We start from the raw sequence: 16,690 nt of genomic DNA, 5'->3' as shown, positions 1-16,690 counted from the left end.
TTCTATCATTAATATTTATTTTGAATTCTAAAAATAGAAAATTGAAGCCTAGAAACAAAGAAAAGTGGTGGTTGTCATGACATTTATTACATCGGACCAGCTTGATCCTTCTACCTATCCGTATCTAGCTCAAGGAGTTTCTGATCCTTACTACTTTATCTGGGGGTGAAATAATTTTCATGACACTGGCATTCATCAATATTTTGTATGATTTACCACTTTTTTGTGTGATTGTTCGTGTGGAAAAAATTAGTAGTTTTTATTTATTTTCAAGTATTTGCTCATTGTTTTGTGTGCCTATATGGGTTTGATGGTCTTGCCGACAATGATGTTGAATATTGGAATATGTATGAACTGAGAATGGTGAAAATATTGCATCATTAGATTAGCTAATACTTTTTTACGTGAAACTTGACTTTCTCGAAGCACGACACTCGTGTTTTACACATTAAGTTGGTAACTTGGCTCATTACTTAGAGAAGGGTTGAATAGAGTAAATAAGCCCAATAAACCTTCATGCATGGAACATTGAGATGAGTAGGCATTTCGTGCATGGAATTATCTTGTGTAGAGTGTCTAAAACCAATGAGATGAAGATGAGGTGAAAGGTTTAAGTTAGAAGTTGGTTTTGGAAACTAAATGTCTAAAATAAAAGGGACAAAGCATTAATTTGTGTGTAAATAAAACTTCTGTTGAAGCCTTTATGACTTGGACAAGTAAGTTTAAAGGGTTCAAAACCTACGGCCCTAGTGTCAACTGACTTGAGAGTCATCGGCCTAACGCTCGCTGCAGCGATCATATAGAAAGCAAGATAGGGAGAAGTTAATAAAAATCATCTTTTGAGCCTGTAAAACTTGAGTGAATAAGCCTGCAAGAGTTTAAAATCTGGTGCCTTAAGATCAACTAACTTGGAGTCATTGGCCTAATGCTCGATACATGGGTTATATAGAAAACAAATGAGAAGATGCTAAAAAATAAGAGAAAAAGCAAGAATAAGTGATGAAACACACAATTGCATTTATTAAGCTCCAAGATATTTGGTTGACAGAACTATACCTTTAATGCGAGGCAAGTAATTTGGTTTAGTCTTAAAGGTTGAAATAATCAAAAATAGGAAAACTCTACATGTTGAAAGTGTAAACTTGCAATAGTAAGATCCATCCAAACTAAGAGAGGTAATGATTAGAACTAACTAAACTTCAACTTTAGAACACACCTCGAGAAAATTGAGTAAAAATATTAAGTTTGGGAGTGTGTATCCCTCGAGCAAAGACAAGAAATGTTGAACTATTAAGGGTTGAGAGTTGAACAATCATGAGCTTGATATATTTATTGAGTTTACACACACATCGAGTTATGCATGCATATAACAGGTGGAGGTTGATTTAATTTTGCACTATTGAAGCTATTCATTATGTTGACTACTGAATTCCAATCCTGAGATACGGTAGGTTGTTAAACCATGTTTTGTGTGGAGTTAAGCAACAATCTTGTTTAGGGCAAATAATAGTTCAGGTTTGAGGCATTTTACAAATTATTTATGCCACAAAATACAAATAATTGTTGGCAAATATGTAGGAATATGACTTTATTCTACATACATTATGTTTTGCAGACACCATTGATGAATATGGTGAATTTAAGAAAAACAAGCGAAAAATGACTTGAATGGAAAAAAATAAAAGTTTAGGGATCAAAGTGTACATAGCTAAAAGATGACTTGAAAGAAACGAAGATATGAAAGAGTAAAAAACAAACTACGTGAAGACATGAAGTATTGGAAGAAGAAGAAGTGAGAAAAGACTTCGAGAAATGAGAAAACGGAGTTTGGAGACCAAAATGCAAAGAATGAATTTTCACTTGAACTACGCTATAGCATAGTTATATCCTCCATGCGGTTGCATGGCATGGTTCAGAGAGTTCCAAGGCTAAATTTCATTGAATTATGCTATAGTATGCATTTGTACTATGCTATAGCATAGTACATTTTTGGAGGAAAAATTATGGTCTCCTTTTATGACTCCAACTCTTATGAAAACATGATTTGGAATGTCTATTAAAGATTTAGGACCATCCATAAGTAGTTTACCACACATTATAACGCATTCAAAGAGATTTTAGAAGGAGAGAAGTGGGAAAGAAACAAAAAGATCGATTTCAAGACTCGAAGATTCAATTCATTATTTATTTGTTTTCTTCTTTATAACATGCTATGCTCGATTTCTTTGTGCTAGGAGAACGGTGAATAGTGTAATGTAAATTTTTAATCTTTAGTTTTACATATTTGACATCAAAAATAAGTTTTTGGATATTGAATGATTTATATGATTATCTTTTCTTCCCAATTATTGTACACGGTTGTTGGGTGAATGTCACTTATTTTAAGCATTCGAAAGACGGAAAATAGGCACGACATGGTATAAATCGTCATAAGGTCCGGCAAAAGATAGAGATATACTGTTATGCCTTATATGAATTTTTAAATGTTCATAATAATTCATGCATTTTTTTGTGTTCGTATCCTCAATAGAAATACAGTCAGATCATATATGAGGGTAGGTTGACATTACTAGAAAGTAGGGCTGTCAATGGATTGGATTTTAATCCGAATCCAATGAAATTAATGTGAGATGGATTTAAGGTTTCAGTTCGATAATCCGATTAAGATCCGAATCCAATAATTCGTTAAATAAATGGAGCAAATATAGATATAGGTCGATCCGATCCGATTTATTATAATAATATAATATATTTTATATATTATATCATAATCTAGTAAACATAATTTTTTCCATTTTGAAAATTATATTATGCTTTACACATAATTTTCAAATAATAAATAATATTAGATAATAATATAATATTGTTAATTGAAATATTTGAAGAGATTTTTTATTAATTAAAATAAAATAAAAATAACTATAGTAGTTTGTTTTATAACATAAAAAACTAATAATTAATGTCCAAAAATAATTTACATTGTTTAAATTGATATTATTTGTGATTATAATATTGTTGAGGTTATGATTTTTAATGAAAATAATAAAATAAACTAGTAACACTTAGAATTGACAATTGACTAGTGGGAACATTGAAATATTACTAAAATGTTGGAAAATGAGCATCCTTTAAAAAGTTGGTAAAAGTCTCATTTTAAAAAAGGAACTAAAGGAGCATCACTTGGATAAAAAAATTGATTTGGACCTTTTAGTACAATAGGTGAACCCATCAAGATAGTTAAAATATTTTTTGGGAAAAAATCATATTACCCGAAAAAATGGTGGAAAAAATATTTTTTTCAAATTCGGATCGGATTATCAAATCGAATATCTGATAATATAGCAAATCGAATATGGATTTAACAATCAACTATCCGTTGGATTATCGGATCGGATCGAATAAGATAATATTTCTTAACGGATCGGATCGGATCTGGGCATATCCACTCCATATCCTATCCATTTACAGCCCTACTCGAGAGAAATTGTTGAATCAAATATGAACGTTGATTCGTCAAAATTCAATCGTATTGTCAAAGTGTATAACTAAGATTAGAGAGGATTATAACTTGATAATTCACGATCCTAGTGCATTTGTCATTCAGAACACATCAAATTTTATTTAGTATAATTTGCATTTAGTTTAGTTGATTTACTCGTAATTGCATATGTAGCTTATTACACTTATAGTCTCATCATGGCAAACACATCCTATTATTTTTGTTTCGGTTAAGATCGCAATAAGTAAAATCGAACTAAACCAATCTTTGTGGGACGATGTTTGGACTCAATTCCACTTTATTACTTGTTAATGAATTGTAAACTTGCAGTGTGTTTAATTCGAAAGATGTTTTCGTGAAAAGTTAAGGGAGGAAACAATCATTTCAGCAAATCACATTCTTAAAAATATATCATACAAAAGCAAGGTTGAAACACTTTATGAGTTATTGAAAGGTCGGAAATCTTGCTACAAATATTTTAATTGTGGGGTATTTAGCCAAAGTGCAAAAATCTAAGCTTAAACAGGTTATGCTAACAATAATAGTGCATATCAATATTGGTTCATGAATCAGAAATACTTGATATACATAAGGGTACTATAATCGAATCAATAAGCGCTGCATTCTTTGAAGGCACCTTCCCTGTAAAGAAAAAGAAGTTAATTTAGAAACACGAACTTATGATACTACATATGAAAATTATCAAGAAGATGAAGAACCAAGGCGCAATAAGAGGACAAAAATATCTAAGACTTTTGGCCCAGATTTTCAAACATATTTGCTTGAAAATTGATTCAAGGACATTTAACAAAACTATGTCCACTCTTCTTATTGTTGGAAAAAAGCTATCAACACTGAAATTGAATCCATCATGAAAATTCATACTTGGGAATTGGTTGATCTTCCACCAGAAAATAAAGTTTTAGACTGCAAATGGATCTTCAAAAAGAAGCTAAAATCTGATGGATTATTGAAAAATACAAGGCTAGATTAGTAGCCAAAAAAGGTCTTGACTTCTTCAATACATATTCACCTGTCACAAGGATCATGTCTATTCTAGTAATTGCAATCTCAGAATACATTAAATGGATGCAAAGATGGCCTTTGTAAATGATGAATTGAAGAAGAAATATACATGGAACAATTTGAAGGGTTCGTAGCTCCTGGAAAGGAGAAAAATGTGTGCGAGCTTGTTTGTTGTATGAATTAAAACATGCATCTAAACAGTGACACAAGAAATTTGATAAAAATAGTTGTCAAATGGTTTCAAACTTAATGAATGCGATAAATGTGTCTACATAAAAATGCACATCAATTGAATGTGATTGTATGTCTATATGTTGACAATATGGTAATTATGGGTAACAACTTGGAAAGTTATTACTACAATAAAAAAATGTTGACAAAATATTTTGATATGAAAGATATGGAAGTTGCAAATGTCATGCTAGGGATTATGATCTCTATGACACTTGAAGGAATTTCATTGTCTCAATTTCATTATGTTGACATGATACTAAAGAAATTTAAGACGTCTAACGATAATCCTGTAAAAACACCAGTAGACCTAAGTTTACACGTAGCCAAAAATACTGGTGAACACATTTCTCAATTGTAATACTCAACATCATAGGCATCTTAATGTATATAGCTAACTACACGTGTTCGAATATAGCATTAGTCAACAAGTTAAGTAGGTTTACAAGTAATCCACGAAATAACCATTGGAAGGCATTGACGATGGTTCTTAAATATATAAGACACACGCTCAATTATGGATTACACTATTCTAGATATCCCGTGATGTTAGAAGGATATACCGATGCAAATTTTATATCTGATAGAGGGGCCCGAAATCTAAAAGCGATTATGTTTTTACCATGAGAAATGGAGATGTAACTTGAAAATCCTCTTAGCAAATTTGTATAGCTTGATCCACGATGAAATCCGAGTTTGTTGCTTTAGATAAAACTAGAGAAGAAGCAAAATGATTTCATAATTTTCTCGAGAATATTCCGTGCTGGGAGGAATTGGTATCTACTATCAGCATACATTATATAGTTAGATGGCTATTAGAAGGGCACAAAATAGTATGTATAATGAAAATTTTCAATGTATTCGTTGGAGACAAAATACCATAAACAACTTATTTTGAATGGTATAATCTCTATTAAATATGTTAAATCGAAAGAGAATATAGCAGATCTTTTAACGAAAGAATTACTAAGAAATCAAGATACCATCTTTCATACAGAATGAGCTTAAAGCTTATTACCATAATGCTATAATGAGAACCCAACCTTGTTGACTGAAGATCACAAGATCTAGATTCAATAGGACAACTAAGTTATGAATGATTCAGATGAGCACTTCTACCCATTCTTTAGATAAAATGCCATGTTACTCAATATATCAGGATAAGTTATAGTTTTAATGATTCCTACATCTTGAAAGAGTTGGAAGTGTGATAGAATACTATAGGAGATCACTTATGTAAGTATGAAGTGAGGCCACTTCAACAAGAATTTTGAGGCTTAAATTCTTTTAAAAGTAATTATAAAACTAAGAATTTTTTAGTGCCAAAATGAACACAATCATGAGAACCGAAATAATTTAAGAAAGACATTGTGAGTGATATTGTTTTTGTTTACAATAATGACTAAATAGTTCAAAATATTACATTACTAATTAGCTAAGTAAATCTAACAGTATTTCACTACGGAAATTTCAAAGCCAGAAGGTACATCTCTTGATGCGATATCTTTTCTCTCATCTCTCTATTAGTGTCTACATTATCATCTGCATTTCTGGTAATTTTCATTTATGTGGAGATTGTTAAAATTTGGTTAAGTAAATTAGGTAAAAATCAATAAAAGTTGATTTTGTATAACTTCGGCCAAATATTTAGATATCTTCCGATAATCGAATCATACAAGTGAATAAACTTGTTTTACTCATTGAGTAGATAGTTATAGTATATTTGAAATTTTAAAGTCAATTTCAAATGAATAAGATATTGAAGCTCAAAGTTGGAGTGAAAAAAAAATGGAAATTCTTCTTATAAGACTGTCGCTAGCGTATAGGGAACAGTAGTCTCATTGCAGTGAGAGCTCTAGTGGCCAAAAAGAGGCCTAAAGGCTTGTGTACCATCATGAAACATGTCTCTCCAGCTACAACCACTCATCTTCTATAAATAGAACCCCTTTGGAAGTCAGAGTTCATTCCATATCATATTCATCTCTTGTTTTGCATTAAAAACACTCCAAAAAGATTGTTTCTTTGCATCTAAAAGTCACCAAATAGTAGAGAGAAAATTCTATTTCGACTTTGCCCTTTTTTATGATTTGAAGTGCATCCATTACAAGAAGTTGATTGTTATATTTTGGGAGACGATTGCCAATTCACTTTTGTCACTAGTGCGTGGCAAATTCATTTTAAGGATAAAGAGTTTAACATTTGTCTCGATCCTTTTGCATTTCATTCTTTCGGTTGGTATTTTGTTTAAAATGTTTGTATCTATTTTTCGGGTTTGATCCTTATTTCAATATTAGGTAAAGTTGGTAAGGTTTGTGGTAAGTGTATATTTTGTTTATTATGATAAAGAAATCACTTCATCAATATTATCTACAACACTTACATTGTTTTTTCACAAAAATCTTGCTACAATCTTTGAAGTCAAGCTACCTTCATTGATATTTCACCAAATCAAAATTGGTTCTCATTCTGGGTTTAGGATTAGAATCGGAATCAGAGTCAACTGGTTCTTCCAAGAACCAGAACCATTTGAAAATATACTTAGAATCGATTTTCATTCAGTTCTAATTGTTCAAAGTTCTCTCGACAACCACATAATCTAGGGCTGGGCAAATCTCCCGAACCGAACCGAACCGAACCGAACCCGACGGTTCTTGTCAAATTAAATACCCGAACGGGTATCTGAATTGAGAACCGACGGGTACGGTTCGGTTCTCGGTTGTAGACCTAGAATCAAAGAACCGAATAAGAATCGAATCTTTCTATTTTTTTTAATATTGAGTAAATCAAATTATTTTCATTTTTTCTAAACAAATTAACGATTTCTAAATCCAAATTTTTGACCCAATAATTTGTTTCATTTCTAATTTTTTAATTTTTGGCCCAATTACCCATTTTATTGTTTCATTTCTTAGCCAAGTAAGATCAAATCCACTAAACCCTAAACACCAACACCAAAATGCATAACGTTGTCTCGACTCTCTCACTCACTCTCGCAGTCTCGCTAATATTCCAAAATCTATACAATTATCGGTCGACACTGTGACCTCCGATCGAAACTGTGACATTCGTCAACCGAAACTTTGATCGTAACGATCATTTGAATAAGGTAGTTTACTAGTCTCTGACATTCCAAAAATGTTGAATGTATCATTAGTTGTATTTATATAATGTTGTTATAAATGTTAAAAAATTTAATTATAGTACAGAACCGAACGGAATCGAACCGAACCGAATTGAACCGAACGGTTCCATAATTATATTTGGACCCGACGGTTCCATTTACTAAATACCCGAAAAGTTCGATTTGGTTGGATTTTCTTTAGAATCGAACTGAATCGAACCGACCCGCGCCCACCCCTAACATAATCAACTATTTAAGGAAGATGAAAAATGATTGGAAATGTGTACATAAATATGAAAAATATAATTCATTGCATACTTGAAGCGTTTACTCTTTTTTATAGTGGCTAAGGTAATTGGCGTGGCGTAACAATCTTGTGATGAGTGTAATCATGCCCCTCATCTTTTCTAAAATATTTGGTATGTACAGGGAAAGTGGGTGCAATAGAGGAGGTCTTGGACCAATCAAGAGACTTATGTTTTACCAGCCAACCATGCTAGATATCTATAAAAAATATCTTGATTAAAAATAACTTCCATCAACCATGATTGATTGAGTGATAAGTTGACTCGTGTAGTTGAGATGGTGTGTATTTTACGTTAACCTAGACAGTAACTTCAATGCTGATATTATAATGGTAAAAGTCAATCAACCATTATCACCACCACCACTAGGTCAATTGATTGATTGAGAAGTATGATACGACGTCACACGAATAATAAAATTTATGCCTTTTGAGTAGTTGAGATCAACCAGCATTTGAATAGTTTTAGCATGTATTTACCCTTAATCTTATTTTGTAGGTTAACTTTTATTAGCCATTTAACATTTATTTGGACTGCAACCAAATTTATCAAAGTAAAGCATAAATGGGGACCAGAGGTGAAATTTTCCATTTTAGGCAAACAAGAATCAATACATTGATAGCTGCATGCAATTTTCTCCATAAACGAATTGGTGGGGTCATTCTTTGTAAGTTTGCCTACTCGCTCAGCATTTTCCCTTTTCTTTTCTTTTTTTTTTTTTTATAACTCAGGTGTCCAATTTTCGCCTGACTAATCCCGAGGAGTGGCGACCTTCCCCAAAGTTCGCCACCCAGGTAAATCCGAATGCAAACACAACTTATATACACTTGAGTCGGACATTGGGGATGCGGTTCTCCTCCTTGTAGACCTCCCTTTACGACGTGAGGAATGGACCCCAGAAGGGGCACAAAGCTCACCATAATCTTGCCTCCACAGGACAACTACCTTCCAACATAAATGTTGTCTTTCAGGGCCGCGGGGATTCGAACCTTCGATACTCCGTGTGGAACCCTCTTACTTTATCACTGCCCTCATAGTCAAGGAAATCAATTAAAATAGTCCATCTATTTACCCTTATGATTTGAACTGAATATCCAACGAATATCATCCTTTCTTTAGCGAATATATTGAATATATCAATTGAAATTATTGATTATATATACACATTATGTTTCCTCATTTACCTTCTCTGTATCCTAACATTCATTGAATAAATTAATTGGAAGAAAACTCTAGAAATATTTATCTTTTGCTCCAAAGAAACTTTTAATGAGTTTAATTTATTATCCAATTTAGTGGAATGAACTAGTCGAATGTACATTGATAATAACTAAATAATCGACAATACAATTCATGATAATATTGTTCAAATGATTAAATAAATCAAATACATATGATTTGATGTAACTTTTAAGACCATCTGTGGATAAAGCTTTATCCCAAAGGGTCTCATGATTCAAGTTTGAGATGTCGACCATTCCATTTGTGAATAAAGAATTTTTACCACTGCTACCTACTAACTTCTAGCCCAGTCCCTCTTACCCAAACCAGCTTCAAGCTGGTTCAAGAAAAACCCAGGGAGAAGCTGAAACCCCTTATGTTATGGTTCGAGGATGAAAGTGAGAAGAAAGGGAATAGTGGCTTGGGACCCACAACGATTCCTGTTTGTGTGCCTAGGTTGAGGAATCAAATGTAGGGGACAAAAAGAAAGAAGATAAAGACTCCCATTCTCTTCCTGGTGGCTAGGCTAGTGCAACAGGCCAAGTAGGGAATACAAGCCTATCTTTCCTTGGTGATGCATCAGATGCACAATAGCCATAAACATAGGATAGGGCAACCAACCCTAGGCTAGGGAAAGGGCAAAAGTCAATAGAAGGGAGAATGACTTTCTCCAGTATTTATTGTAGAAGGAAACTTAATCCGCTTAGAGTTAGAGGACAGGAGGGGATAGCTAGATTCAACTTACCTCAGGAGACGAGTCGAGATGTTAATGGATTGAATCAGGCAAATTATGTTATATATTGATCGAGGAAGGCTACTTTCTAAGACCGGTAATGTTGCATCAAGAACAAAGCGAGAATAGCTTACTCGTGAACAAGAATAATCACTTATTTCACAGTTGGTTCAACTTGAAAAATGAGAATGTAACGTGTCAAGTATAGTTAAATAAATTAAAAATTATTGAAAAATGAAAAGTAAGGTAATGAATGTGTCAAATGTACATTAACCATAATTAAATAGTTGACAAAATAATTAATTATAATATTTTTCAAATGGTTTAAATGGTTAATAAATTAAATACAAATTCAAAAATAAAAAGTAAGTTATTATTGAAATAATTGAATTATAGTAAGGATAGAATTGTCCAAGAATATGATTATCACTTTAAGTGATATTAAATAAATTATAGCTTAATAAGAGAGAGAAACATGAGAACAACTAAACGTCTATTTGAACCCCATTATTTTCTAAAAATATATTTTCAAATAATAGATTAATAGAGAACATATCATTATACAAGAATTAAAAATTTTAGATTTACGTGAAATATTATTTTATTGAAGAATGTAATTTAAAAAGAGAGTTATATGTATTTTTAAAAAAATAATGAAGATCAAACAAGGACTAAGTATGATAAAAATAATCACATGTTTTGATTCAAGTGGACTATCTTATCAAGCATATCAAAACTTCTCAATGTTCAGAGAGACCTCTCAACATTTGACATGGAACTAATTATTAAGACTTGGATCGGAAAACCACCCTTCTATCCCAACCGTGAAGAATGCTCAATTACATTGTATTTCGGACTTCGAAATTTTCATTCTAGAGAATTTCTGAACTTTATTGCACTCAAAAGTTTCTGTTGGTGCGTTTTTCAAGAAAATAATCAATATCATACACATTGTTACACAGAAAATAAATTGTCTTTGTAAACGATAATTTTACGAGTCATCAAAATGCAATAAATTTGGAATAAACATTAATTGGTCCAAGTAGAAAAACAAATAAAATGGAAGAGATTGACATAGACATAACGCATATTTTATTGATTCCGTGAGAGTCAATTTCTAACAAGAAAATCGCATTTTCATTGTTCAATAACCATCTACAAATCAAACTAAGCATATGATTCAAGCCAAAAATTCAACTTTAACGCTAGAGGAATCGTAGGATCACACTGCCTTACTCTTTTCCTTTATACCAAAATCGAGTAAGCAAATTACATACCTTTTTCCATATATGTGTTTTATATGCTTATTGCAATAGGCCTGTGCTCCCAAATGGATTGGTCGTTTGAGGGTGAGCAGTTGGGACGCTAGGAAATGCGTCCCCAAAAGGATTTTGTTGCCCTGTCAATAGATGCTGTCGCTGTTCGGGCTGTGGAAAATCAGGATGAAAATCAGCAAAAGGATTTGTTGGATGTTGAGTAAATGTGTCCATTTGAGCTGCCGGAGGAGTCATATTGTTTGACATGGCAAATGGATCAGCAACTTCAAATGGATTAGGGGCTGGTGTTCCATAGGCCGGCTGCTGGGACGCTCTATACGCTGCTTCGTCATACAGACTGCTGAAAGTGAGAGAATCCAGTCCCCCGACCTGCAAAGCAAAACACGTAAAACCTCAATACTCCTTCCGAAACACAGTTCATGCAGGAGGAAAAACAACCAAAAAGTCAATGTAATTGTGAGTTGTGAGGAGCTCGTTTGCATATCTATGCCTTAACCTCTGTAGTTAAACTCAAGAAGATTCGCAAATATGGCCAATCCAGAGAGCAAAAATGCAAAATTGTTTGTAACTGGATTGGAAAAGATTGTTAAGAACTGCAAGGATCTTATGGAATTGTAAGATTGAAAGACCCCACTTATCATTTCATTTGCTTATCAAGTCCCATAATTTATTTTGTTATCAAGAGGTGAAATATTATCAACTGGATGCTTTGAAAAACTACAAATTTTGGCATCTAATAGTAAAAAATCTTCAAAATTTCTGCCAGAATTAATATTCATTTTCGGTCATCCTTGATTCAAAAACTAAATATAATATCTAGTTCTAATAGTACAACAGCGTAATTGTCGGAAGAGATAAATAAAATCACAAGAACATTACCAATTGCCTCTCCTGGCTTGAAGTTAAGTTGTTGGTGGGAGTGCTGACCAGAGCAAGTTCCCATCCATTAGGATCAAAATCTTTGGCTTGAGAAGCATCAGAATCAAATGGTGTGGCACCTACAGCATGTGTAACATATAAAACATTTCCCCTTTGAAACATGATGAAAAATTAAGAAAGTGAAGTTACAAAAAAAAAAAAAAAAAAGAAGAAAAAAAGGAGCATCAAATTAGTCAATGGGACAAACATAACTATAATAAGGAACTCACCAGTCGATCTTCAGTGTCCAAATTGTTTGGAGGGGAAGGGGGAGAAGAAGCAGCCTTAACATTTGAGACAGCAATATTATCCGATGGTGGTGGCTTCAGTTCATCAGATGACACTTTTATATCTTCATGAGGTGAAGAAGCATCCTCTTGTTTATAAGTCAACATAAGTCTTTCTGGATATTCCTGATGTAGAACGACCATAAATTAGTGCTGCATAATGTGTCATATGCCAAATGATTCCACTGATTGAACTTTTTACAACAGATACAAGTAAAATCGACAATTTATCGGCCCCTTGACAAATACTATTGCCACCGAATAAGAATACTAACCAAAGTCTCACTTGGAACAGAAACCATCCAGGGTGCTTCTCTTATATACTCTTCCATGGTCACAAGAAAGGACTGTGGAGGCTGGAAAAAGAGAAGGAGAAATGTGTTATGAGAAAAATGATTGAAATTAAGGCACAAAAACTTAGTTACAATCCCAATACCTCTCTCAACACTGGAAACTGGAAATTTCTAGCTAGGTCAAGTCCTCTGCAAACTTCATAGAAATCAGAAAGACTAGTTGCCTGCAGTATTATAGAAATTATGTCATTAACACCATAAGGTGTGTCAGAATCTATCACTATGTATCATGTGAAGAAATTCAGAACACCATAGTTGACGAAGGTTAATACAGCATTGAGCAGAACAAACAGTACCTGCTGGCCAGCTCGTTTATAGATATCCAGGGCTTTAATGGCTTCATGTCTAGGCATCTCAAAAAACTGAAATGGAATATCAAAGAGGGAAGCAAGAATTAATTTTAAAAATATGACCAAGGAAACAAATTGGAATTAGTTTAAAAATACAGTTTAGCATTTATATTAGTCTTTCACCTTGTCGACAAGATTTATAATTCCATCATTTACACAGCAATAAATTTTGAAGCTTTCTTTTAGTACCTGTAAATGGCATATAATGGCAGGAAAAGTCAGTCATTTCTAACCGTAACTTTAATCAGCTACAGATCGACAAAGAAAGATACAAATTTCTGACAGAACACAAAATTCTTTCTTTCTTGCCTTTTATCTTTCTTTAAAGAGGGAGAATGGAACGGGATGGGAACAATGGTGGAGGCCTATGCAATGCCATGGCCACATTGTTCTTACATTACTCTCCGTCCTCATCATCATCTTCACACTTTTGATTTCCTTTCCCTCTTCCTAGCCCTTCTATTTTGCATTTTTATTTAATTTTTAGCATTGAAGGGAACTTAACCTTTTAAAGTAGTATATTCATAGGCAGTCAATTTTGCTTTTAATTCTATTTTATCCCATGTTCCAGGACGATTAGTAGATCCAGGTGAAAATTACTTTCTCAACTCATATGCAAAGTACTAAGAAACATAGACATAAGGGGAACAAAAAGCAACCCATACCAGGGCAAGTGCATACTGAATCAGGTAATTACCAACAGCTGCTCCTTCAGCCTGTAAATCAATTATAGTTAGGTCACTATTGCAATACCAGTATTAATTAAACTGACACTAGAAAAAGGCAGTAAAATATTTTATAGTTATCAAGCTCAAGATAGTACCCAACATCCAATAAGGCGATATAGCAACTGCTGTAAAGCAGGCAACTGTTCCAACAATTCCTCACTATCCAAGTCTCTAGTTTTACTGTAACCCTGCTGGTAAAGGAACATTAATCCCAAGAAATATGATGTTAATATTGATATATCATAGAATTAAAAAAGCCTCCTTTTTACATGATTAAGCCTCTGTTTGGAAGAGTTTATAAACTCTTCAATTTATTAATAAATATGAGTGGTGCATAAGTGGATAATAGTTGTGGGTCCATAAGAATGTGGAGTTAAAAATGAAGTTTGACCATTTTGAATGATTTTTAAATTTTCCCAAACGGAGACTAAGGTTAATATTGATTGCTATAATATCTATAGAACAAATTTTGGTTCTGAGCTTTGTCAGTGCATGGCCTACTGAAATTGCATGCGACTATGGATACTACTAGAATAGAAAGATCTGGAAATCCTTACCAATGAAGAAAACTCAAAAATAACAGAAACTCCAACTTGTTTCAGTATGATAAGATTCAATATATGGTCCCATAAAAATCAAGTAATTCTTTCAAAAATCAGATTCATAATTATCGAACACAAGCAGCACAAATTTATTAAAAAAAAAAAAGTTCAATGAAGACTGGTTACTCAACTAAATTACCCGAAAACTATTCACTAAAATGAAAAATAAATCACATCCATACGATTTCTGAAAACAGCACACCTCTTGAGCTAGTGCAGGTCTAGGAAGACGCTCTGCTTCAATGTCATACTTCAGTATCCTAAAGCACTCAAGCCGTTCTTCAAGAAAGAGAGCATATGTCCGTACCCAAGCAGAGCAATCCCAAGCTGATCACAGGAAAGAACATAAGATCTTATTCAGAGTCCAGTTGTGATATAAAGCTTTTCATAATTACTTGGGATTATTTGTTTATTTGTTTGCATGTGTGTACCCCTTCTTCTTTTTTTTTGGGTGGGGGGATAGAGACAATAAGGGTGGATTGTAAAAAGACAAACATACAAAAGACAGACCCACTTACCAATGGGGCTTGAATCATCCTTAAAATGGGACAATTGGAGGATGCTTCCTCTCTGCTGGAAATTCAGAAGTTCCTCCCTAAATGTAGGATCTCCTTCCCTCAATGTTCTGTGAATAACGATTAGTGTCTTCAATGCGACCTATTGGAACCAGGAAAAGATAACTATAAATAAATAATGATTATATAAACACTGTCACTGAGAAACATAGTAAAACCTCTCTATAGTCATAATGCTGGGACCAAACTAATTTTACTACTACAGGGCTATAACTTAATAGAGTTGTAAATTTATTTATTTATTTATTTTTTTTTGACTTAGTCATCCTTAGTGAAAGTGGTATAAGGTAATATGCACCACGTAAACAATTAATAAATGGAAAATGTCAAATCCAAGATATCGACATTGATAAAAGAGATGGGCATAATTTTAGAAAACTAATATATATATCTATGTAGTGCTGGCAAGTCTAAAATGTTGCATTCTCTTTAATGTTATTATCTCAATGTAAATTCTAATATACATTGTATAACACGACAAGTCTAAAATGTTGCATTCTCTTTAATGTTATTATCCCAGTGTAAATTCTAATATACATTGTATAACACGACCAATGCAATATAAAAATAATTATTAATATGTTTAGGGAAGTTCCTTAAGACAGGAACCTAGAAAAATTATAACTTAATATAATGTGGAGTCCCAAAAATTTACTATAACTACATGGAGATTATTCTTATATAGAGTATCATTATAGAGAGGTCTTACTATATATTTAGCCATTGATTGACGGCCATTATTGGGTAAAAATGATGTTTTTGAATAGATTTTTTTTTTTTTTTTTTTGGAAGAATGGATGGGTTAAAAAGTAGGAAAAAATTTTTAAGTTTACATGGAAAATATTTTATAGTGTAAATGTGATTAAAAATGAGTATGAGAACTAAATAGTTTTGTTTTAAAAAAAGTCAAACAGGGGCTTAAATTTGACTTTGACGAGGAAAACTAAATGGCATAATAGCTATAAAAATGAAAAGATGATAACTAATAGGTATGAAGATTAATTGCAAGGTGGCGTTCGGAAAGGGTAACACTGCAAGACAATTGGAAGGTAGAATTCAATGTCTAGAGTAGGACGCTTCATCCAATAAATTCAGGTATCCATGGAAATCATATTACAAATTACTCTTGTAACTCACATTGTTAAAAAACAAAATTACGCAACCCAATTTGGAAAAAGTAAATCAATCAACATTTGAATTAAATCAAACTGTGTGTAAACTTAGCATCAAGTTCAAAGCCTCTTAGGAAGGAATCTTACTGTCCAGTTGCGTGTCTTTGCTAATCGCCTTGCAAGTGCATGTATGCAATATGCAACATCAGCCCGAGGCCTAATTGCTGATGTCGTGGCAAAAATTTCTGCAAGCACCACCAGAAAGCATACAAAATCACAAAGTTGACATATTTTACCAAATGCAAACGAATTCACAAATACAGCAAAAAGGAAGGGGGGGGGGGGGGAAGGG

General features: G+C 33.0%; 1 pseudogene; it reads right to left on the bottom strand.

Annotated features, from left to right (window-relative positions):
* Nucleotides 1–11,189: 11,189 nt before the first annotated feature.
* The window catches only part of LOC111401194, a 7,711-nt pseudogene continuing 2,210 nt past the window's right edge, over nt 11,190–16,690 (bottom strand).

The sequence above is a fragment of the Olea europaea genome, chromosome 10, assembly GCF_002742605.1.
Source record: "Olea europaea var. sylvestris chromosome 10, O_europaea_v1, whole genome shotgun sequence".
Lineage (NCBI taxonomy): Eukaryota > Viridiplantae > Streptophyta > Magnoliopsida > Lamiales > Oleaceae > Olea > Olea europaea.
Note: the sequence above shows the minus strand (reverse complement) of the source record. Positions and strands in the feature narration are given on the sequence as shown.